Raw genomic sequence first — 24,195 nt, forward strand, 5'->3', positions numbered from 1 at the left:
TGGGATGTTTACTTATTTATGTTTTAATTTTTGTAATGCTGCTCCATCATCTCAGATGAAAGCCATCTCCAGTCAACTGTTCCCACATCCTCTGTCCCCACATTGCTCTGTCTCTGGTGCTTTCACTTGCATGGATGGTCTCTAGGACAGCTGCCTTGTCTCACAGCTCTGTTGGAGCAATCACAACAAAACTGAGTGGGAGCTATGAACTGCAAGATCCGAAGTAAAGCAGTGACCTTCTCAACAAGAGGAAATCTGATCCACTCAGACAACAACCGTGGAGGTTTCCACTTTCCCAAGAAGGATCAGGGCTGGTTGCTGATTCCTCCTCCTTCCTGGAGCAAGTTATGTTGACTGGGGCAAAGAAAGAGCCTTTTGGATATCTAAGCTATCTTCCCCCAGCTAAGGATCCCTCCAGCAACACTGCTCCTCCAAGAGGAGCCCTGGGGAAGGAGGAGCAAACCCTTATGTCCCCTCTGCAGCTGTCCCAGAGATGTAAGGACAAGATATTTCAGGTGAAGGCTGTAGCAAGCAGAGGGATGTTCTGACAGAGTCACTTTTGGCCATGCTCCTTGTGGAGGAGTTTCTAGATGAGTGCATTTCCTGCTGCTGTTGCTTTGATGATGAAATGATCTGTGGAGACAGCCATTGCATCGCTACTTAGTCAGCATCCAACTAAGTCATGGCACTGGCATTCGAATGAGATAGCACGTAAGCAGGAGCACCAGTCACCCAAAGGTACTGCTGTCACCCAAATAGTACTGCTGTAAAAGTAAGTGCTTGTGCTAGTAGGATGATATAAGCATCACAAAACGGTGACTAAAGGCCTCTGTAAGGCTTTGGGATTTTTAGCTGTTTTAGTTGCTGTGTTGGTTAAGGATCATGATGGTTGTAGGAACAAGTGAAATTTATTAATGTGATATTAAATGTGCTCTTCTTGGCTAGGAAAGATAAAGATATTTATATTCAATATACATCAAATGCTATCACTGAAATGCTTCTTCATCAATACAGCCACTTCTTGGTGTTGTGTTGAGGGACATGGTCTAGTGAGAACTGTTGGTGATAGGTGGATGGTTGGACTGGATGATCTTGCAGGTCTTTTCCAACCTCAGTGATTCCTTTAAAGCCTCAGCCTTGGTCCAGAGGAGCCCCTTAGAAATTCTCCTGCCCAAAACTGCTGCCTATCCCAAACCAGACAGATGGGCAGAGCAGTTGTCACCCACAGTCACCTTTTTAGCTGCTGTGATTTTGATTTGTGCAGCTCTGGGCAGGCTGTCACCTTCACTCATGTCTTTCATGACATTTATGTCCCTGCTGGGCTTCTGCTGGAATTGCCAGTTGCTTTGAGCCTGTTTACAGCCATGAAAGTTTTCAGGGCTGGTTTGGGCTTGGTCATGTTGTGTGCAGGGACCTGGCTGAAGGAAGGAGGTGCTCTGTGGATGGATCAGATAGGGGAAACCTGATGGAATAAGGCTTTCCCCTGCGATTTGGGCACAGCTAAGCTGCAACCAGCCCTCAGATGGGAGCAGGATCTGGGAAATGAGTGCTGCTATTCTACCCACATCTACTGTTGTCATGGCTGTTTGTTTGTTTTTTTGCTTGCAAAGGACCAAAGCAATGATTTTATTTTGGAAGTGATTCAATAAAGGCTAGTTTTAAAAATCTCTTATCGAGGTAGCAATTATCTCATTTCTTGCAGAAGATGAATGTTTATGAAGTTGCAAGGCAGTGATTTGGATCTCTTGTGACTTCCGTGCTGATTTGTGTTTTTTTCCCCTCGTGTTTCAGCTCAATACAGTAATGCTGCATGACGGAACTGCACGCACACGGGCCTCCCCTGTGTCTCAGCGTGGTGTGGGGCTAATGCTGCATTTCCTATCCGTGTCTCTTCCAGAACTGCCAGATGTGATCCCTGCTCACGGCGTCAGGTTTGGTTGGTTTTTCTCATTTTATTTCTCTTTATTTTTTATTTGTGACATTGGGAGCAGGCAGTAGTTGGATGTCTGGTTTTTGAGGGGGTGTGGGGTGCAGCTTTTGTTGCTTCCAGAGCAAGGAAACGAAGGCTGCTACTTCTGCTTGGCAGTGGGAGGAGGGATGGTGACGCAAATGATGCATATACTGAATGGAGCCATTGTGCTGAAGGACATACAAAAGGAAAATACGGAAAAATATAATGAAATTTCTAAATCAAATAGAACATAACCACATAGATGGTTTCCAGGCTGATTTCTCCTGGCTTCCTCTGCCTGTGTGACCCTGCCTACCTTTCTGTACTGTTTGCAGAACAGGATGCATTCCCATGTTGCTTTTCCCCTTCTCTTGTGGAGGAATTGGGGCTGTACTGGGGGCTGAGGGATGGGCTGGGGTCAGCTTTCCCCTTTTTCTGCTCCAGGCACTGAGGTCAGTGTGCTGTGAGCTTCTGTTATCAGTAGCTCTGGGTCCTGGTGAGCAGCGTTGGTCTCTGCTGATGTGTGTTGGCAGGTCCCTCCTTGTAGCACCCATCTTGGTATAGAACAGCATCTTCATTCACTGCCACTCATGTGCAGGACCTCTCCTGTAGCCATGAAGGCTGCTCTTCAGTCAGCTTGCCAGGAATTTGTTTGGACTTTGAGGTCCTGCAGTTGAGATTGGGCTGCATGGATCTCCCCATTCCTTTGTGGTTCTGAGCAGTCACGGCTCATGCTCCTGCACAGGGCCTGTGGTGTGCTATGGGGCTCTTCCCGTAACACTCCTTCATCTGCACATGCTGCTCAGAAGGCATTTGTGGTGGCTGCCCTTGTGAGTTTAGAAGGCAAAATGAGTCTGTTAAAATGCAGCGTCCTGGGAGCTGAGTTTCTTCTGGCACTCTGAACAGAGGCAGTGTTGTTGAGGGCTTCCCTGCCTGTAGCAGGACCCCCTTCCTGCCCTGTGCCCACCCACACTTTGGTGCTGTTCAGAGATGCTGCATTGCTGTGTCCTGATGAATGAGCAGCGTAAGAGAAGAGAGATGGAGTTGGAGTTACTCCTGAAATTGGAAGCACAAGTCAATTCTGCAGTGAGCTTGGTGAAGTTACAGAGCTCTCTTGTCAGCCCCATTAAAAGAAACAAGGTTTTGTATGGAAAGTTAATCGCGTTCTCTGAAATAGGCAGGTTTGGGAGCACACAAAGCCTTCCTAAGGCATGAAAATTGCCCTGCTCCTGTTGTTTCAAAGCCCTTGTCTGAGAAGATGTGTAATTTCAGGAAGCACAGAGCTAATTACTTTCATTCACATTACTGTAATGTTTTCAGGAACAAAAATTTAAACTGGTTTTCAAGATCAATGTTATTACTCTAAAAAAAGGCATGAAGTTAGAAAAGTTTTCAACCCCAGACTGGCCTCAGGCTGGCTTTCACTAAGTACCCTGCCTGGTGGTCTTCCCCTAGAGCCCAGCACCAGGAGTCCTCTCATAATAGGATGCAGATACATTTTGGCTGCCCCATGGGGAGGGCTGGAACAGGAGGGGATGAAGGCTCCATGTGGCAAACCATAGAGATATCTGTGCTGCTTCTCCAGATGCTGGGTTGTGAACTGCTGTCCTGAGTGCAGTCTGCGGGGCCATCATTTAACAACCTGAGCGCACAGCAGAGGTCAGGAATAACTGCAGTCAATGAGCACATTCTTCAGGATAGTGCTGGAGAGGGAGTGCAGAGGTTGCATTAAATGCTGAGGGGGGCTGCCAAGGTCAGGAACGCTGCCTGAAGGCCCAGTCCTGGCCAGCAGATCTGACTCTGGGTGAGCTGAATCTGCTCCCCATGTGTGCTGGGATGGGTCTCTGCCAGCACAGAGCCCATGAACATTGTTCCTGAGGCAGCCCTGCTGGTTGGTTTGATGTTACATCCCTGCTCTCAGGCTGTGGGTTTAGCACAGTGTGGGTCTACCAGTGACTGCCAAAAGTTCAGTTTTCTGCAGGGAGTGGGGTTAGCGAGAAGAAAGCCTCAAGTTTTAGACCAAACCAGCAAGTACAGAATCTCATTCAACCTATCTCAGGAGATCTTTATGTATTGAAGCCACTGGGAAGACCTTTAGAAAGCATGCAAGGCAACAAAGCAAACATGGAAATAATAGCTCTTTCTCCCCAGTGTATCTACCACTCAAAAGGGATGCTCTGGTTCAGAGCATGGCCCCTCCGACTGGGGAGGTGCAGAGCAAATCCAAACTGCTTGCAGCAGAGCTGCTCATGTTTCCACTGAGGGCTGACTTTGATTTCAGCTCCTGTTTTCCCTGGAAAGCAAACAGTCTTGTTTCTCTTGGATATAATAGGTTTAAGGAATGCCAGAAGGTTTCTCATTTCACGGTTGTCTGGCTTCTAGGCGTGTGAGCAGCAGTGCTGCTCAGAGGCTGTTCTGCTGCAGCTGAGGACTGGAGCCCATCACGCTGGCTGAGCTCTGGAAGCATTTCTGGCTCTGCTATGGGGCAGCAGAGCCTGTGACCCTCATCCCCTCTTCATGTTGGTCACCACAGTCCTGCTTGTTATATTCAGGAGGTGATGCTTAGCACCTGTCTGTTGCCAAAGCAGCACAGTCTGAGGGGAGACTGCAGCGTGTTGCTTTCACAGGAATTTTGTACACCTTGTTCTGTCTGAAATGGATGCAGTCTGAGCATTCAGCACCTATTGGCTTTTGAATTAAAGGGTGATTTTTGTCTAACTTGGATGTAACTTGTATAGGCATGTAAGACTTGTGGTTCGTAGCGTTTTTTGTATTGCAGTATCACATCAGGTCCCTGGAGCAAATGTCAACCTGACAAACATCAGGTCGAGAAGCAACCATTGCTTCTAACACAAGCTCTCAAAGTTCAGCGTCCCCAATGTGATGCAACCTTCTGCGCAGGCTTTTAGTTACCGTGTAATGATCAGCCCAGAAGATTCCATCAGACCAATTAAAAACATGCTTTCCACTGACGGACCCTTCAGTGCAAAGCCCTTTTGGCCCCACAGGCTGAGAATGTGCCCCAATAAGGTGGGAAGAAGCATCCAGCTTTTTCGCCCACGCTCCTCTCCCATTTCAGGACCATCCATAAAATAACTGCTAAGCGATAGGAAATCACCTGCAATGAAAGAACAGTTACAGATAACAATTCTTTATTGACATTACCTCATTATTTTGAAGATGTTTTGTTAATGATTTTATGCACTTAATTATTTTTTAACTCCAACAGTCGGTAATTGTGTTTAGTCAAGCTGCACTTATCTTTATTACTGACAACACTGTCTTCCCTTCCCTGGGCTGAGGCCCTAAGCTGTATGGGCTGTGGCTTTTCTGTCTCCAGCGTTGCTCCTGTAGTAATATTTGTTTCAGAAACCAGCCTGACAGTGGGGATTTGATGCCCCTTTTCTGTGCAGGTACCTCAATGATGTTGTGATCAGCTGCTTTTAGCTTGGCATTTCTAAGAATCATTGACTTCAGCAGATGAGCTCCTTCCTGAGGCACCTTGTATTTTAGGGAACCAAGTATTGCTTATGAAGGCACAGCACAAACTGTGCCCAGCAACACATGTACACTACCACACTGCCCACCAGCATGTTATAGAATCATAGAATGGTTTGGGTTGGAAGGGACCTCAAGGATCACAAAGCTTCAAACTCTCTGCCAAAGGCAGGGCCACCAACCTCCATATCTAATACTAGACCAAGCTGCCCAGGGCCCCATCCAACCTGGCCTTGAACACCTCCAGGGATGGGGCATCCACGACCTCTCTGGACCTAACTCTAGTCTTATTTGCTGTTACATTTCTACTCTTCTGCTGTAGAAGTGCTGGGGAAACAATGGAGCTTTGGGCTGCAATGGGCCACCAAAATTGGTTTGTTGTTGCAGGAATTGGTTGGGCTCCTCTCTCTGAATGTAACAGAGGCTTCTGTTAGGCGCCTGTTGGTGGCCACCTGATTGCATGGCAGGCTGTGGCAGTGGTTGACTGCAATGTGCTCCATGTCTGGAGTCATAAAATTCAACCACAGATCTGTCTCTTTATTTTGAGTGCTCCCAAGAAATGCATCATTTGCAGCTTTCAGCCTCTGAGCACTGTAAGAAGGAAGGGAAGTGAGGAAAGAGTGTCCTTGCAGAGTATAGTTTCCTTTATGGCTGATACAGGAAGTCTGAAAGTTATTTATTTTCTGTTTGTTCATTTTCCTTCCAAAAGGAATGTCTAATTCAGTTTATTTCCTGAAGACTGTAGGGCACCTGGGAAGCTCATCCTATTTGGGATCATGAAGATGGAATCAGCTGCACACAGTAAATACTGCTTGTTTCCTTCCCCCTAGGCTTCTAAGAATCATTTTTGAGCTCTTGGTTCCTGCTGTCACTCTGCTCTCCTGCCAGAAATTAGCTTTTGGAGCAATCTTGACCGAGGAGACCTTAAGTTTTGATCCTCTCTGTAAATGAAAGCAAAACATATCAGAAGGATGGGGCATTACTCTTCCTTTTTGGTTTTTGTGCTTTTTTATTTTTTCCTTTGCTTTATTCTGTTGTTTTTCTGTTCTTTGATTTTGTTTTGTAAACCAGGAAATTTAGATAAAATTGCACTTAAATATGGCTGGTCTCATCCACATGCCTTGCTATGAGTGTTCTATCCTACCTGCCTAATAGGAGCCAAGATCGGCACCTTAACACTAATTCATAGGATCATTTGAGTTGGAAGGATCTCTTTAAGGGCTGTCAGGTGCCAGCCCTGCATTGAGCAGGGACACCCACAGCTCCATCAGTGCTCACAGCCCATCCCCTGACCTTGGCTGTCTGCAGGGATGGGGCACCATCCTCCTAATTATAGGCAACCTGTGCCGCTGCCTCAGTGCCTGTGGTGTGAAACCTTCTTCCTTATACCCAGCCTATCTCCCCTCTGCATCTACCTGCAGTCAGGGATTACCTGTAGGTTTGGTGTTCCCAGAACTGTTGTGCTTTCCCAGAAAGTGCTGGCAGACTAACACCAAGGAACTGGTGTAACTGGTGTCAGTGGGAAGCTGTGCGCAAGCAGTGACATGGATGTTGTGTAGGACATGGCATGGCATGCCCTGAGCTGCTGACATTGCCACATCTAACAAGCCCCAGGGAAGGAGAATTTGAGATTAGGTAAATTAGAATTTGACTGGAATCTGTGCTCTGGAGATGTGCCCTGGCTGTTGGGTTTTCTTGGCACAGACGAAGAGCACTGTGGGCTCCTTTGTACAGGAGACCAAACTGATCCAAATCAGAGCATCAGAGGCCAAGCGGTGTTTAGTGCTCGTGTTCTAAGTGTCCTCGTGTTGCAGTGGGTGTATTCACTCATTCAGATCCCCAGGAACGGAGCCACAGTGAAACACTGCTGGGTGAAATGGGAAACATCAGATTTCATTACTAATATAAGGAGTGCCTGTTCTCCCCAGGCCTCCTGGCCGTGCCCCCACCTGCTCCAAGGCGGCTGTTACCTCGGGCGGTTCTGGGGTCCCCTCGGTCTCCCCATGCTGGCACAGTCCCGGCAGGTCCCCAGCCCTGGGGGGATCACGCTGTCCGCGCTGCTGCTCCTGTGCAAAGCAGGATGGCCATCCAGTGGCTGATGCTGGGACTGCCCAGGAGCTTCTTAACCCCGACCTGCTCCAGAAGGCGTGAGATGCTCAGTCTTACCTGCGGTCAGCAGCGCGCTCAATGGAAATGTGGCACAGCACCCGCGTTGCAAAATTGCAGTGAGAAAGCTTTGTTGGATCGTGCATGCTTTGGGACAGAATAAGCCTTGATGGACTATTTTTCTACTGTATTTTTTTTAACGTTGAAAATATATTGTCTGAATAGTTGGCCTTCCTATCTGGAAATGGGTGGGTGCCACATGGACTGCTGCTTCTGCTTGGGTTAGGGCTGGTTCCTCATTCAGCAGTAAGAGGATATTGCTCTTTCCTGATGCTTTTGTTTTCCTACAAACAAGTTGTAGGGACTCCTGAATGCCAAGGAAATGACTTTTGTTTAAGCTTTTGTTGGTGTGTTTTCTTAGTGATGAGCACAACTTGGTTATGTGCCAGGCTTTTACATTGTCTTAACAATGGTACATAGGGAAGGCTGTAAACTTAGAGGGGAAATTTGGGTTAGATCTTGGAAGCAAGTTGCTTATTCAGAGAATGGTGAAGTTCTGGCAGTGCTGCCCAGAGAAGTGAGGATGCCCCATCCTTGGACATGCCCAAGGCCATGAATGGGCTCTGGGCAGCTGGATTTTATGACCCTTTTTAGAAGAGGGAAAGAGATTAGTGCCTTGCAAGCATATTTCTACAAGTATGTAGGAGTGAGCTTTTGGGTAGCTGCTTTTGAGATGGCATGTTAATGTTCCAACATTCAAAATTCCCCCAGAACTAAGAAGGAAAGTGAAAATCTGAGGCTGAGTGCCTTCAATTTATTGCCCTTCATACACTATGGTCAGAGAACCTCCGATAGCAAAGTCTTTCTGCACTTGGAAAGAAACTGGGTGAAGTTGGGCAGAGAGGCTCTCCCAGCAGTACCCAACCCCTGGGATCTCAGCACCATCACCCCAGGGTGTGTGATGGTTCCCCATCTGTATCCTGGTGTTTCTGTCCATACCTTCCCTGGCTTCTTCCCCAGCTCCGGGCACTCTCAACTCAAGTGCTACATGGCTTTTGCTAGTTCCCTCTGTGCTGTAAGAGATGACAGCACAGTGAGGTCCCAGGGCAGCACAGGTTTGGTTACTGGGGTACAGCTTGGGTAGGGAATGCAGCTGTGTGCTGGTGCTGCCTATTGTGTCTTGTGGTCTGGCTGTGTAAACACTGCAGACAGCCACACATCTGATGGAGCCCCATGGAAGGAGTGGCGTCTTCTTCACATTCATTACACCTTTAGATTCTGTCTGGCTCTCAGGGTGATGAACACTGAGACAGAGGCCTCAGTGCTTGGGCTGGAGGTGCTTCCAATTGAGAAAGTCTTTGGAACATCGCAGTCTGTTTTCTCGCTAACCTCATGTGCTGCAGATTTCTTCACGCTCTGCAAAAGGGTGTGCAGTGGGTATGGAGATGGCTGTGAGACAGCAGAGTACCCAGGTGTGGGGCTGCAGGGGAAGCACGTATCCTTCTGGGTGATGAAGCTGAAGGTGATTAGGGCTCTGGAGGCCCTGGCTCTATTCCTGATGGACTCTTTTAGTTGTCAGTGTTTTGCTATCATTTTGTGATATGAATTTCAATAATTTCTGGGTTTGAACCAACTACACGTTGCATTAAATGAACGCTGTATTATAGCTTGGATGTTTCTAATTATTCTCATGTACTGAGGTACTGAGTAGCATAGTTATTTGTGTGTGATTTTGTGTGGAAAATCCAAATACGGTGCCTTTTGGCTAACCTTGTTCCTTCTCATTTCTCAAAAGCTTTGGGCTGTTTGGATTCATTCCTGCTGATTCCATCTTTCTGTCCAGTTTTTTTTTGGTGCTTGTTTCCCCAGTGCGCTCCTCCAATCAATGAAAGGAAATGAGATTCAAACCATAACTCTGGTTAAAAAGTAATTAGGTTTTTGTTGGAGATAAAGAACATTTGTCTTGGTGCCTGCTCTACTGACTTGGGCTGAATCCCAACATCTAGTTTATATTATATGTGACTATCAGCCTTGTGAGTAAGTGTATCATTGTATATCAGTAAGTGCTTATCAGGTGGCAGTCTGAAGACTTCCTGGGCTGGAGGGTGCATTGGAGCCATAGTGTTTGAGCTCCCATTGGCCTTCTTCTCCATAAATAAGATGTGTACACACTGAATTTTAGTTGGTTCTCTACATCCATCCTCATACTTTCTGATGTTCTGTTCCACTTTGTTCTACCTGCAGTTATATTTTTGGCATACATGTCATAATCTCAACGTCTATCTTGAATGGCTAATAGTGAATTGAGAGCTGACAGCTGTGCCAAGGGATGGTCGGATACTGCGTCAATAGCCCGTGCTGCTACCCTTCTGTTCCCTTTTAGCAGAACTCTTCTGATCATGGCTTCACACAAGTGCATTTGGATAACAGATCTCTTTCATTATAATAAACGAAAAGCTGGAGGCAGTAGCGGCTGCTTGAGATCTGTTCCTGTTCCTAAAGTAGGAAGGAAAAATGAAAGTCTACATTTTTGTTTCATCCCTTCTTGGAAGCGATCTTGGAGAATGCTGAGGAGTTCCCCCTGAAGTTGCTCATTTGCAATAGTTTTCTCTGAAACTCCAGTCTTTTCCATGTAGAGCGATTGGCAAGACTGACTAAAAATAGTACCAAGAATGATAGTAACAAGTAAAACACAGGATGAGTGAGCATCCTGAGAGATCTGACCCATAGATTGCCAGCATTTAGCTGTGCTTTGTGGGAGAGAAACATAGATGGGAACAGATGGAAAGGCTTCAGAAAGTGAGTCGGTAGCAGATGAAGTGCGAGTCTTCAGAGGGCTGCAGTTATGTTGAATGGAGGCAGGGAAAAAAAAATCAGTTCCCTTAGCAAGAGATTTTGATATGAAAAGGTCAACTGAGAACAACAGAAATCCATTTGGATAAGTGGATCAAAACCATCTCCTTCTTGACAAGGAAGGGAAGCTGTGCACAAATGAGGAAGCCCAAAGGACGTTTACAGGTTCAGGGCAAAGGGGTCCTGCAGAAGCTCCCCTGCTCAACAACAGCTCCTAACTGCATCCACCTCTTCATCTATTTGGATACCAGGAAGGCATCCATCAGAAGGGGGACTTGGTGTCCCTCACTGGGAGAATGGCAGCAGTAGGATGGGTGCTTGGAGGTGCTTCAGCTGTGAGGTTTTGCCTGGAGGGAGTCCTTGAGAGAAGTATGGTGTGATTCACCTGATGTTTACTGTGAGGTGGGATGAAGCTCGTCTTGCTGTGAGAACTGTCGGGTGCAGGTTTTACATTTCTGCTCAGCCTGAAGTAGTTTGTGCTCTCAGGTTCTCATGCTCTGATGGATCATATCAATAAAAATTCTGTTTAAGTAGTTCCTCTGCTTAAAAAACCTTGACGCTCCATTTGTCTAAATATGACCAGCTCTCCATACAAAACATCTGTAATGCATCTTCTGCAATCCTTCAGCCTGATTTAATTAGCTGCAATCCAATAACAAAGAATGAAAGTCCCCTTTAATGAGTAAAACACATTCCTTTTTAACTGCAGAGAATAGTTTCATCTATGTCAGACATCAAATTAAACTCTTCCAATGTTTAGATATTTCCTTTCATAGTGGGAAAGCTGAACTTGGAGGTGGTTGCCCTTTGTGGTGGGTATGTTGTCATTGGCTCCTTTGTGCACTGACACTCAGGTGCCTCATCAAATAATAGTAAGGATAATGCATAATAAGAATAATAATAAGGTTTCAGGATATCTTTCCCTAATTAACCAGGGGAAGTTCTCTGGGGAAATGATCTTTAGGGATTTTTCTCTGCCTCTGAGTATAGTACCCTCTTGATAGCAGCTAGCTTACACAATCTGTCAGCTAGCAAAAGTGCTTCATTCACTGCTTCCTTCCTTAGAAACAATTTCCTCAGCTTCTTGGCAGTGAGAAATAGAAAGCAGAGTAGCTTCCCTACCATCTGTGCAAGAATCTTGTATGTTGATGTAAAGATTAACCTCCCTTGGAACTAAATATCACTTCCGATGTTCTCCAATTAGTCTTGTCTCAGAGGCACAGGTGGCCGTGCAGTTACCTCATCACCTGCCTTGCGTTTGTGTTTATATTCTCATGTCTCCCAGCATTGTTTGAATAAACAACCGTGGTAATTCAGACTGGGAAGCGATTTGCTGATTGCCACGGAATTGGAGTTGGAAGGGATTACTCCTGTGTGACCTCAGATCAAAACGTCCTTTGTTTAAGAAAAATCTCCATACTCCCATCTTTTCAAGCCATGATCTTGCTTGAGATGTAGTTGTTAGAGCAGATCACCTGGAGCGTGTGGTCATGCAGCTTGTATGGCACTTGTATCAGCAATAGCCCAGCACCTCAAGTGTTGTGCTCAATGTTGGGCCCCTCACTACAGGAAAGACACTGAGGTTGTGGAGTGTGTGCAGAGAAGGGCCATAGATCTGTGCATGGTCTGGAGCACAAGTATTATGGGCAATGGCTGAGGGGATGGTATGGCTCAGTCTGAAGAGGAGGCTCAGGGGAGACCTTATTGCTCTCTACAGCTCCATAAATGGAGGCTGTGGGGAGGTGGGGGGGGGGAGTTGACCACTGCTCCCAGGTGACAGTGATAGGATGAGGGGTGATGGATGAGGGCTGATGGCAGTTGACAGAGGAGATTGAGGTCGGGTATTAAGAAAAAAATTATTCTCCTGAAGTGTGATCAGGCACTGACACAGGCTGCCCAGTGAGGTGGTCAATTTGGTGATCTTAGAGGTCTGTTCTCATCTTTATGATTTTATTTTAGGTGCTGCTACCGGCAAAGCTGCCTCAGTGTTTTGTTTTGGTTTTTTGGTGTTTTTTTTTTACTACAAGGGCAATCTTCTCATTTTGTAGCCTGATGGTATGGAAATCTGCTCTGATGTTTTGGAAACAGCACTGACAGCTACATAGCTATAACAAGGTCCTTTTGCACTGTAAGCTCAACTGAATCTAAAGCTGGAAGGGAGAACCCAGTAACCAGTTTGGTCTCGGTGGGAGGGAAGGGGGCGAGTGGGGCACAGAGCACAGCATGGAGAGAAACCTGGGGAAAAGAGAATTTCTTCTTTGATTTTTCTGCCTGACCTAGAATGATGAATCCGAGCTTCAATGAGCCTTCTTGCTAGGTGACTGTTGGAGAGAATGTGATGCTTGGGCAGTGTGGAGTGGATGGCTCCTATCTCCTCAGGGTTCTTAGTACCTTGAATGAAGTGGTGGCAGTGTCTTAGAGAAGCATGGGGACTTTTTATGTCACTGGGCTGTGGTGCAACACAGGAGATCAGAGAAGTAATAATATTTCTGTCTTTTGTTCCAGGGCTGTAGTAACTTTCTCTGATAATTACATCCTTATCACACAAATGCTTTTCTTATAAATGGCCAGATTAGTGGCAATGGTTAGATATGGTATAACTTTTGTAACTCTTGCTACGACCGTTGTATGACTCATATTTCACAGTTCCAGATGGTTTATGTTGGCAACGATTGGGAGGAAATGCTGAACCCAGGGACATCTGGGGAGATTTCTCAGGGCAAGTAAGATACTGGGAAGCAACAGCCCTCCTAAATCTCCACTAATTCCCCCCAAAGTGGCCATACTGCTACTAGCGAGCCTTCATTGCTGGCCAGAGTTGGTGAAGCATGTAAAGAAAGATTCAGAAGTTGATCCGTTGAGCTTCTGGCCTGCCTGAGGTGATGGCTTTGGCTTGTGAGCTGTTGTCCAGGCGGCTCCAAGAAGAGGTCTGTAGTGCTGGGGTTGGGGCAGAATTACAGAGACAAGAGGCAGAAATCTGTGTGTGGTTTTGGGGTTGTTTCCTTGGTTTTGCTCCCTGAGAATCACTCCCTGCAATCTGTCTCCATCTCTGCGAGAACAAAAACCAAGACCAGGCTGCTCACATACCTGGGTTCTCCCATGCAAAGCAGCACATTGTGTCCAGCAGTAGAGAAGTTGTAGAGCAGGTAGAGCAACGTGTGCACCTAAGCCTCACCTAGAAAGTTTTCAAGGTGATAATAAGTGAAGGAGGGTGGGCCCTGTTGCACACATTCCTCAGTGGTAATTATTTTAAGTTAATTTTAGTAAAAATTGGCCTGTGCAAGCAGACAGGACTGTCGCTTTTGGATGCTTGTGTATGAGTCCTAGCACGCTTGGTGTGAAAACAGATATTCCACCCAGTGTTATTGCTGCAGTCCTGACATGTGACTGTAAGAGTAAACTACATTGCTCACACATGCTCCTCTAAACAGCAGCAGTTGTTTTACAGTCTGCAAAACAAGCTGAAGGCTGATCATTTATGAGTGATCCCTGCTAAAAAATACCGAAAGCAGCCTTCCAGAAAGAGTGCCCTTTTCCTAGAATACAGATGACAATTAGCCTTTTATGTGCCTTTCCAATTGTGAACCAGGTAATAGAAGCGGGGACAAAGTGCAAGCTCTGGCTTGAGCTAAGGAAATGACTTACTCTTGCCATAAGATACAGCCAAGTTGAGAGCAATGCCTTATGGCTCTGTGGAGCTACGTGGGCAGAAAAGGGAAAGAAATGAGGTCAGTTCTTCCTCAGTCGTCTTGCTGTTGTGGCCTTGTAGTGCACAGGTCAGGAATTAAAATGGATACTAACAGTTTGTTTTGCTTAGTTTCCTTCCTCCTCACCCAATGCCTGAAAAAGCAAGCTCTAAGATAAAGAAAGAGACATTATGGCATAACAGTCAATGGACAAGGGAAGAGCCACTAATGTCATCTGTCTGGAACTCGATAAAGCTTTTGCTATGGTCTCCCATAAAACCTTCTCTAAATTAGAAATATCTGGATTTGATGGGTGAGCCATTTGATGGTTGGGAAACTGGTTGCGAAATCATTGCCAGAGAGCAGAGGTCTCAGTGTCTGCATGGAGACCAGTGACAAATGCTGTCCCTCTGGTGTCCATACTGGGACTGGTTCTCTTTGACACAACTGATGATGATATCAGATGTGGGATCTGGTGCCCCCAGTTCAACAAAGCCAAGCACAAGGTTTGACACCTGGGTCATAGCAACCCCCACTATCAAAGCTGGAGGATGAAAAAGGTTGTGCCCAAAAAGCCAACCATGTGGTTGCTCCAAAAGCAACATGGCCAGCAGGTCAGGTCCTGCCCCTCTGCTCTGCACTGAGACATCACCTGGAGCACTGCTGCTTGTTGGCAATGGGGGAAGTCTTGTCACTCATCCAACAGGTTGGTTGTCTGCAAGTTGCATGGGCTTGGAGGACAAAACCACATAAGGAACTTAAAAACTGTGCCTTAAATTGAAATTGTTGCATATGCTAGACTGATGGCGGTACGGATGTTATATGTACATGAGGTTTTGCAAGTGGTGTAGCAAACACACAGCACATTGTGACTGTCTTTTCAAAAGATCTCGAGCCAATAATATCAGATGAGGTTTGGCAACCCACAAGCAGACATTAAATTCTAAAGTATACTTCTTGTTAAGTAAAAGGAAGTGAATTTCCTCAATAAGGACAGACGTAAGTGCACTTTTTCTGTTTTTCAGGTACTGAAGTTGTGATGAAAGGATGCAATGAAAGCTCCGTCTGTAGGGGAGCTGAGTGTCAGGAAGGGCATTATGAGAATAAACTTCTCAGAATAGTTCTGGGATACTGAAGTTCTTTGTCTGTTCCTGAAATGATAGTCTAGGAAGCATATATTTCCCCCACATTTCTGTTCCACGCTTGAATTAGGTAATACAAGGGTTTTGTACTTCCTTTCTGTAAAAAAATGAATTGAGGCAAAAGAGACATAAATTTATGAGTCAAGTTCTCAGAACGTTGCTATCTTTTACAGTGGCACTTGAACAGCTGCTGTGTCGAACTTAACTTTGGGTGAAGAGTTTGCTCCTACCACAACCTCCCCACTCTGTTCTCTTCTGCTGAGGTACAGAAAATCCCAGCAGGAGGGTTTGCTGCTCTGTTCCTTGGCTGTTGTTTGCTCCCTTGTGTTATCTGCTTTTGTTCTGTGCTTGTTCACCTGTGACCAGAATCAGTAGGTGACATATCAGAGAAAGGGTCAGAGGTGGAATTCTGGAGTCCAAAAGGGCACTTCTCCCAGTGGAGGTGCCATGTACTGCACTGTGTGAGGCTGGGGCCATGGTGGCAATGGCAGCAGCTTGGACTCACCCCAACTCTGAGTCAGGTGAGGGTTGCCCTGAAACTTGTTTTTGTTTCAAAGTTCACCTGGCTCAGGACTCAGTTTTCCAATGAACTGATTGAGTTGATAGCAGTTCTGCTAGGTCTGCTTTTCTTCCACAAAGGTAAATTATGTCTCAATAAGGCCCAGGTTGTCTCAGGTGCAAAGTGTGATGGGTTGGCTTGGAGCTAAGCAGCTCCAACCTGCCAACAGCAGCCCATGAGTGTTAGAAACACTTCATTGGAGATCTGAGGGAGCTCTGCCCATCCCTCATGTGTGCACACCCAGGCTCACCTCAAGTATCTGTGCACGGTTCTGGAGCATCTCTGCTATGGCTGTGCTCAGACCAGGGACTGGGCAGAGGAGGTGTGCAGCCCTGTGCCAAAGGGGCAAGGAGTGCCTTGTGTCGTCTGTCTGTCTGTCCTGGCAGCTGTAGGAGCATTAGGACATGGAGCACTTTCTATGAAATGTCTGTGACAGAAAGCACTTCTAAGAAAGTGAGAAATAAGAGACATGACAGTTCTCTTGTGTATTCTGAAATTGGGAAGGGCAGAGAAGTCACGATTTGTTTGTTCATTGTGAAAATAAACATAGAAACACAATCCAAACCATTTCCTCTTGTTGTTCAATCCATTCATGGGGGTGTCTGGGCAAAGGCGCAAGAGGGACTGACTCTTCATGCAGCTGCCTGCTCCAGTCTCAAGCCTTTGGGATCAGATCTTTCACTGTAGGATGCAGATTTGGCTGTCTCCTGGTTGTCCCTTGGCTTGGAGGTGGGGCCACACAGTTTTGAGGCCCTGAGAGAGGTTGTTTACCCTTCAGTATTGTTTAGTTAGTTCATCTCAGCCATCTACACTGACACAGCTGTGTGTTTGGCTCTCAGTTCTTCACTCGGCTCTATGGGTTCTCCTTCTGTGCTGTCCATTCTGCCCTTTTTCCTTGGTGTTACATTGAGCTGACTTTTGCTGGGTTCTTGAGGCAAAATTTGATTTGCCAGAGCTAAGATCCCAGCTTCCAGGATAAATCATGTGCCAGCAGGTGGATATCTTGTGTGTGTGCTCATCAGCACTGGCGCATAAACCTGGCTGCTAGGCAAGAAAGACTGAACACGTGGAACCATTGGGTACAACTGGTGTTATGTGTTTTTCTTTGAGAAAAGTGTTAGTAGGAAGAGAATGGAGAGTCTTAGCCTGGAGAAAATGAAATAAGAAATAAAGTGATGCAGGGCTTGGACTCAATCCTTATGGGTCTCTTTGAACCCAGGCTATCCTGTGACTGATGCCTGGGAGCAGTTCCATGCTCGCTCATTATCACTTGCTTACAGGGTGATGCTTCCTTTTTTTCATTGCTGAAGATGACAAAAGCTGCAAGTGAAGGAAAGTCTGTTGTTTTTATCTTCCAGCAGACTATGAACTCGTAAGAGTAGGAAATGACTATTTGATCAAAGACAGTGGTTTTTCTGGGTAGATAGTAATTCCTCACATGATTTCTCTGGTCACTACAAGTCCCCGTGTGCTGCCTGGAAAATCAATCAGATTTGTTCATACTGCTGTTTTTCTGGCTTCCTTTCATTCGCTGTATGTTTGAACAGGAAGGTGCCGGTGCAAAGAGGTGCATTAGCTCAGCGCAACCAGAAGAACTAATGCTGTCGTTCTGATTTGCTTGTCTCATTTCTAACTTGTAAAGTGCTATTTTGTTGATTTATTCTTTAAATGTATAGAAATCTGTTGGTTTACATCTAGTTCTCAAAATTTCAGTGTTACTATAGAGAAAACTGCTTCTTTTGTCTTTACTGGGATGATGTGATTTAAAGGTGGTGTATAGACACCCATCCAGCACAAATATATCATGATCTTCCTACTTTTGTTCCTTAAAAAAAGCCTTTTTTCTTATATCCCATGCAAATCTGCCCTCTTATAGTTTGAAACCACTTCCCCTTGTCCTATCACACAGACCCTGCTAAAGAGTCTGTCCCTCTCCCTTGAGATATGGAAAGGCTGCAAAATGGAGGATATTGTCATATTTCTGCTTATTCCTTGTTGGAAGCACTGCTGGGGCAGAGGCACTGTGGACCCAGTGTCATTCCACCTTTCCAGTACACAGCAGGTTGATTCACTGGACTTACTCAAAAGTAAGTGTTTTTCGTGTCAGAACTAAAGAGGCTTTGTGGAAACACAGTGCAGTCTGTGCAGACAGAAGATGGGACATTGGGTAGAGACTTACATCTGTCATGACAAATCAAATAAAGTGGTTCAGATGAAAGGAAGTCTGGAACAATCTGGGTAAGATAATTATCCTGATATTTAAGAGCAGGTCATGCGCTGCCAAGAGCAATGAGCCTTGTTTTACCTGAGTTGCAATGAGTCTGGGAGTTAGGGAGGTCTCTGATGGACAGAGGGCTGTGCAGACTCACTTCCCTCCCTCTGCTCCCAGCAGTGCGGCTGCAGTATTGGGCAGTGTGACAGCCAAGAGCCTTTCAGCCCTGACCCTGTCAAGGATGCACTGCTCTGTGCACTGAGCCAGCCTCAGGGCCAGACTTGTGCAGGGGTCACACCTTGCAGGCAGATTTTTGGCAGCGATGTGCCCCGCTGCAGGGATTTTCCTGTGCTTTCTATCTCATGAACATGCCCAGCTGGCATCACTCCCAGGCACTGTGTCCCACTTCCTTCAAGACCGAAAGCGAAATTGAGTTGCTTTTAAAAGCAGGGAAAGCCAGCAGCATGCCTCTGTCTGTCCGTATTGATTGGTGTCTTCCACAGGGCTCTGGATGTGGAACTGCATGTCCTGAGCACACAGACACTGCTCAGGCTCATAAGGGCTTCCTGGGACTCACACATCCTTCAAGGTACTTACGCGGTGCTTTTCTGTAAGGTCCTGCCCTACAGCTGCTCTTTTTCCTTACAAACTGTTGGTTTTCTTTTCTTAAGGAGGCATTATGGAACAGGCACTAAAAGCATCTGTGGGGGGGGGGGAGCAATAGATGTGGTTTGTGTGTTCGATGTGCATGATTCAGTGCATGCAGCTTCAGTGACAGCACTGTTCCTATCACTGCAAAAACAAAACAGCTTCATGAATTAATGCAAATCTGTGTGAGTGACTGCAGGAGTTACAGAATAAATCTACCGCAGTATTTCCGTCTTCTGAGGACTCCACGTAGTTTTCCCACATGCAGATAACTGCTATTTCTTGTCCTCAGTACTTCTTAGTAATTTGTGGTTTTTTTTTCCTAATACCTCTTTTCCAAAATCACCATCCTGTTGTCTGTATGGATGAAAGCCATTTGATGGGTGGGCTCTGCAATTTGCACCTTTGCAACTCACCCTCTTTTCAGCGAGAAGCAGCCATGCATGCTGCTGCCTCTGCACCCCGAAAGGGACCTATGGGGATCCTGGTGGCTTTGGCTACTAAACAAACAGAGAACCAAAACAGAAAGCATCAGGCAGTAAAGATATTGTGTTTTAAGTTACAGAAATGAAAGCAAGGAAAGACTCATTCTGCCCACCCCAATGTGCCTCAAGCAGTAGAAATTCTCAGTTGTGTTTCCTAGTGGTTAATTACGAATGAGTTTTATAAAAGGGATTCTGTAGGAATATCCCCATTGCTTGCTGGAGCTCAGCAGGACAGATTGAGCATGTAGACTGGCAATGGCTGTTTTGCCTCCTCCTCTGATTTTCACTTGTTTTCAGTGTATTGCAAAGTTTTGTTGAGTGACATTCAGAAGGTCAACCAGTGAAGCTGGTACTTCAATACTGGTACTGAAGCTGGTACTGCAATACTGCAGTTCTTTCACATAAAGTTCACTCCTCTTCCAGGAAAGAGCTTCAAGTTGAAAGAAAAAGTATACAGCATCTTGGGAAGTCCTGTTTCTGCTGTAGTTTCTTTGCTTCTTTCACCTCTATTGTTTTCTGCAGACTGTTGGAAACTTAAATCCTCTCCCATGGGACAGCAGGAGAGCACTAAAGTTCTTTCTGTAACTTACAGTAACACATAAATCTTTTCTGTATTGCATTACATCACCAGAACAGTTGGACCTGGCTGCGTGACTATATACTGAAGGTTCATTGAGCCATAAAACCTTGATCTGTGTGTCCATGTGAGAGAGTGAGGAGGGGCAAGGACACAGTGTTTATTGCTGGAGGAGAGTGTGATGATGTGCTGTGTTCAGATGGAGGGGAGCAGCCCTGCTGTATGGAGAACACCCATAGCATTGTAAACATTGTATTCCAGTATCTCTTTCTGAAACAAAGCCAGAATGCCCCGTTAGGGCTCTACTCACAGCTGATATTCAGCTCTTGAGGCTAAAACTGGTACTGTTGAGCTGATCTGCATTTAGAGTTTGGCATTGCTTTGCTACAGCTCTGCAGCCAACTTCAGCAGTTCTGAAACTGAGAATTTGTGCTGTCTTGAAAACGAAGGCGAGCAGGGAAAAAACAAGTGATGAAAAATGTTTTCTGTTCCAAACAAATGTTTAATTTTAGATTTGAGCTTTTTATTGCTGACGGAAGTTTAAAATTGATAGCAGGAAGCGGCCAAGAGAACCACAGACTCAGAGAGCTGCCAAAAGGGATACCAGGGGGAGGAGGCAGGGAGAGCTCTGTGTTTGAGAAACAAAGAAAGGAGGAGGAGAAGGAAGGAGTCGTGCTGAAGGAAAGAGAACAGGAGATGTGCTGCGAGCAGCGCAGGAGGAAAGGAGGAAGTTGGAGGCTACAATCTTTGCGGATGGTGCATGCATGGATCAGTGCTGCAATGCAAGGAGGAATTGGTCCCTTGTGTTGTACTGAGTGGGACTGTGTGGTCAGGTGGGGCTGTGATGTCTGCTGGCAGCTGCAGGGGCTGAGATGTCTCCTGCCCCATCTGCTCCTGGGGTCAGAGTGGCACTCTGCAGCTCTCACCCAGTTGCAGGGTGAGGGAGATGAGCAGTTATTAATTCCTCCTAATAAACTAATGCATAATTTGGAAGTTCACCCATGGCAGTTCCCAGTTGGTGACCTACTAAGAAAATTATCTTGAATGAGATAAATGAAAGCATTTAATTAAATGCTCTGAAGGTCAGAACGGTCAATGCTTGCCACTGCCCCACCAGTGAGAAAACCAAGGTGAGTTCTCCAGGGGAATTACTTCTTTCTCCTTTGGAAAGTGAAAGTTGTGTTTTGTCTAAATCCACTTTCAGTGTCATTGGAATGACCCAGGATGCTTTTCCCACTCTTTATTAAGAAATACTACAGGTTTTATTTGCTTGAATTTTAATTTGGAGAACCTGATGGGAAATGTCCAATTTAGAAATAAAAGCGATGTAACAGGGCAGGAGGGTTGGGAGGGATTTATCCTCTTCTGCAATTGGACTCGGTGGCTTCTGCTGCTGCAGGGATCCAGGGGTGGAAAGGAGCATCAGCTCAGTGTTCCTTGCAGGGTGCAGTAACAGCTGAGCAGCACGAGCGTTCCTCTGCCTGAACTCCAGCTTTCTCAGCATGAAGCTCCCCAGCCCTTGTTCTGGAGGTTGTTTTCTTTTTGATAGGGAAAGATAAGAGATGTAACAGCTGCTATTTGATGTCCACACAGAGAGATAACCTGGGACTGGGTCGGGTGACCCTGCTGTGATCACGGAGGACCACCAGCACCCAGCAGCTCGATGGGCTCTGCCTGTATCCCATGGCTGTGCCTCCTGCTGCTGGCCCTGCCCACCCCGCATGCAGGTGAGTCTCTTTGTTGGGCTCGTTGCCCTTCACTGTGCTGTAGTAGCTAGTAGTAATAAACATGCAAACTGCTGTTAGAAAGCTCAGTTATGTCCAGCTGAAACCATGGAACAACTAAGGTAAGTAATGAAGAATTGGGAGGTGGTTCACTGTTGTAATTGTTTCACTTGGTAAGAATGACTCTTTGAATCCATCTGAAGTCCGATGAGATCAGTCCTTTCTTAAAGGACTGGCTCTTTACTGAGAGAGCCTGAAAGAGTCAAACTCCTCTGCCAGCTCTCAGTGCCCAGCACACTCCAGCACTTGCTGTGCTGCTTGTCTGTGGAAGTGCTGCCTATGGGAACGCCAAACTGAATCTGTGGCCCTGAGTGTGGGGCACCACATCCAGATGGAGTCTGCCAGCTCAGCTGTCAACATAGTCTTGGGACAATGATATCTGCTGGAGACATGTAGATACCTGGCCACGGGTTTGTGGAAGCAAAGAAAACAAGGGGTGAATCATCTGAGCCTGTCTGAGCAGAAGACCTCATAGCTCAAAGAGAGAGATGTCTCTCAACTCATTTCCCAGGCAAACAGCTTCCTAGTTCAAGCCCTGATGGCAGCAGGAGGGGGTAGTATCCTATTTCTACTCCAAAAGTTATTTGGGGGAATGGATCCAGTGCCTAATTAAAATTACTCATTTGCAGACAGTGTGTTCTAATCCACAAGTGGGTTTGTCCACCAGAACTCAGCTCCCATTCTCTAACACTAAGAGTCTGGGAGGAAACTGGTAGGAATTGTTTCTTTTTTCTTTGCTTTCTCCTGTAGGTGCTGCTGTGCCCAAAGCTAACCATGCTGAGGGGGCAGGTGGCTCTGCTGACGCAACCAATGTGACAGTCTACTACTGTAAAGAGTGTGGGAGAGAAAAATGCCCGCCATCCAATTACTCAGACTTCAAAATAATTGGCAAAACAGAAAATGAGATATTTTCAAATGAAATAATTCAGCTGGTGATCAACAAAGCACACATTACTATGTGTTTTCATCTGTATCATGATGGAGCTTATGCCATTTTCTGGGAGAAGGATGGGGGATTAGGAGAACCGTGTAGCATCCTGAAGTTTGGAGGTAAACTCAGCTGCAAGTCTTTGTGGTGCACCAAGAATCCCTGGTTTTGGCTTATAAACCTTGCTTAAAGATCTTAGAAATGATCCATATTTATAATTAACAATTTTACCTTTTGGCTTCCCTTGAAGATAGGGGACGCAGCATTACAGAGGAGGGGAAAATCTGCTGCGAAACACAGACAGATCATGCAAACCCTCAGGATGACCTGAAGTGCTACATTGGAGCAACAGATAAGAAAAATGCAAACCCAACTGATGACATCATTGCTTATGGAGATCTAGGTCAGTCTTTCTATCATGTTTGTCTGCCTTACGTTTTGAGACAGTTTCTTTCAGAAAGCTTGCTGTGGCCGGTATTGAAATAGCTGTTCCAGGCATGTATATGCTTAAGTTCATATCTACTGAGGTCTTTGGAATCCTGATCAAACTTCATGTTCTTAGTGGCCTTTGAACTCATCACTGACGTAGCTGAACATCTTGTCCTTATCAAATCCCTCTATCTGAAACACACACTATCCAGAACCATGCTGCTTCGAAAAATGTTTTTCTAGCATTTGCTTTCTACATCTGTTTATTAGCAAAACAGCAACTACCCAAACAAGTAAAACTGGCTAACAGTAAAATCACTGGGTGACTTCACAAAGCTATTCCTCAAGTTTTCAGGATATGAGCTCTGGTACCTATTGTGCTCGGTTATTTTGTATGATAGACATATCTGTCCTGGTGGGAAGTCAAGAGTTCGTTCTGAATGCTGATAGTCATTCTTTTGTTACAACTATCTCTGTTAAGGTATCCAGAGCCATGGGCTATTTGTTCTCTCCTTCATCAGTCCCGTTTTCCATACCAGCCCTTGTGGGCTGCATTACAGGAGCACTAGCCCCAGCTTATGAAGCAGTCTTCTATCCTGGCACACTTGTTGGATTAATTTTATTCTGCTCTGCAGGCGATCACCAGTATTCAGTTGGTGAAAACAACCAAACTGGCCTCACTGCCATATTCCTGATACTCGGGGTTTGTGCAGGAGGAGCAATACTGCTGTCCATATATTGTTACAAGAGGAGGCCCTGGAGGCATCAAGGTATGGTCTGACAAAAGATCATGTTCCTGTGGGTAACAGGCCTTCTCAGCCAGCCCTGGGAGTGGAGAAGGAAGCATAGAGAAGGAAGCATACAGGGTTTTATTTCTGGACCTCGTTTTCAAAATAATTGTTTATGAAGTTGCCAAATGATGTTCATCGTGAAGGGGATGCTTGGCCAGCCAGTGGCATGAAAATAGGTAGTAAAGGGGGAAAAACAACTGCAGGACTGTTAGTTTTAATTCTTCTAAGTACATCTTTGCTAATGCTGGGTTTTAATTACTGCTGTTTTCCTAGGACCTACCGCAGTGTTCGTGACAATTCCTCCAGGTAAGCAGTGGCTTTTTTTACTTTAATAACTGTTGAGATCCCATTGCTGCAATGGGAGGAGGGTGCTCAGTGAAGGATGAGGTGTGTTCACTAGGACCACATTCAGTGAATGCCTGTTTTCTCACTGCATCAAAGCAGTGTCAGTAGATTTTAATCCCATAGCTCTGACCCTATGCCCTGATGTGACTCTGCAGTGGTATTAAAACTTATGTGTTGATCATTTGCACAGTTCTACACAGA

At 45.9% G+C, this 24,195-nt stretch overlaps 1 protein-coding gene across 5 annotated transcripts in view; it reads left to right on the forward strand.

Moving 5' to 3' along the window:
- Positions 1-1,792: 1,792 nt before the first annotated feature.
- The window catches only part of CD7 (CD7 molecule), a 32,491-nt gene continuing 10,088 nt past the window's right edge, over positions 1,793-24,195 (forward strand). For 3 of the 5 annotated variants that reach the window (XM_015880071.2, XM_032448296.1, XM_015880074.2), the window contains exons 1-6: positions 18,220-18,596; positions 21,311-21,444; positions 22,252-22,551; positions 22,680-22,832; positions 23,494-23,628; positions 23,923-23,955. The gene's annotated coding sequence lies outside the window, so the exon portion shown is untranslated. Of the gene's footprint in view, positions 1,932-18,218; positions 18,597-21,266; positions 21,445-22,251; positions 22,552-22,679; positions 22,833-23,493; positions 23,629-23,922; positions 23,956-24,195 lie in introns of those variants that run through there. The other 2 variants (XM_015880072.2, XM_032448295.1) reach the window with 2 other exon arrangements.

The sequence above is a fragment of the Coturnix japonica genome, chromosome 18 (assembly GCF_001577835.2).
Source record: "Coturnix japonica isolate 7356 chromosome 18, Coturnix japonica 2.1, whole genome shotgun sequence".
Taxonomy (NCBI): Eukaryota; Metazoa; Chordata; class Aves; order Galliformes; family Phasianidae; genus Coturnix; species Coturnix japonica.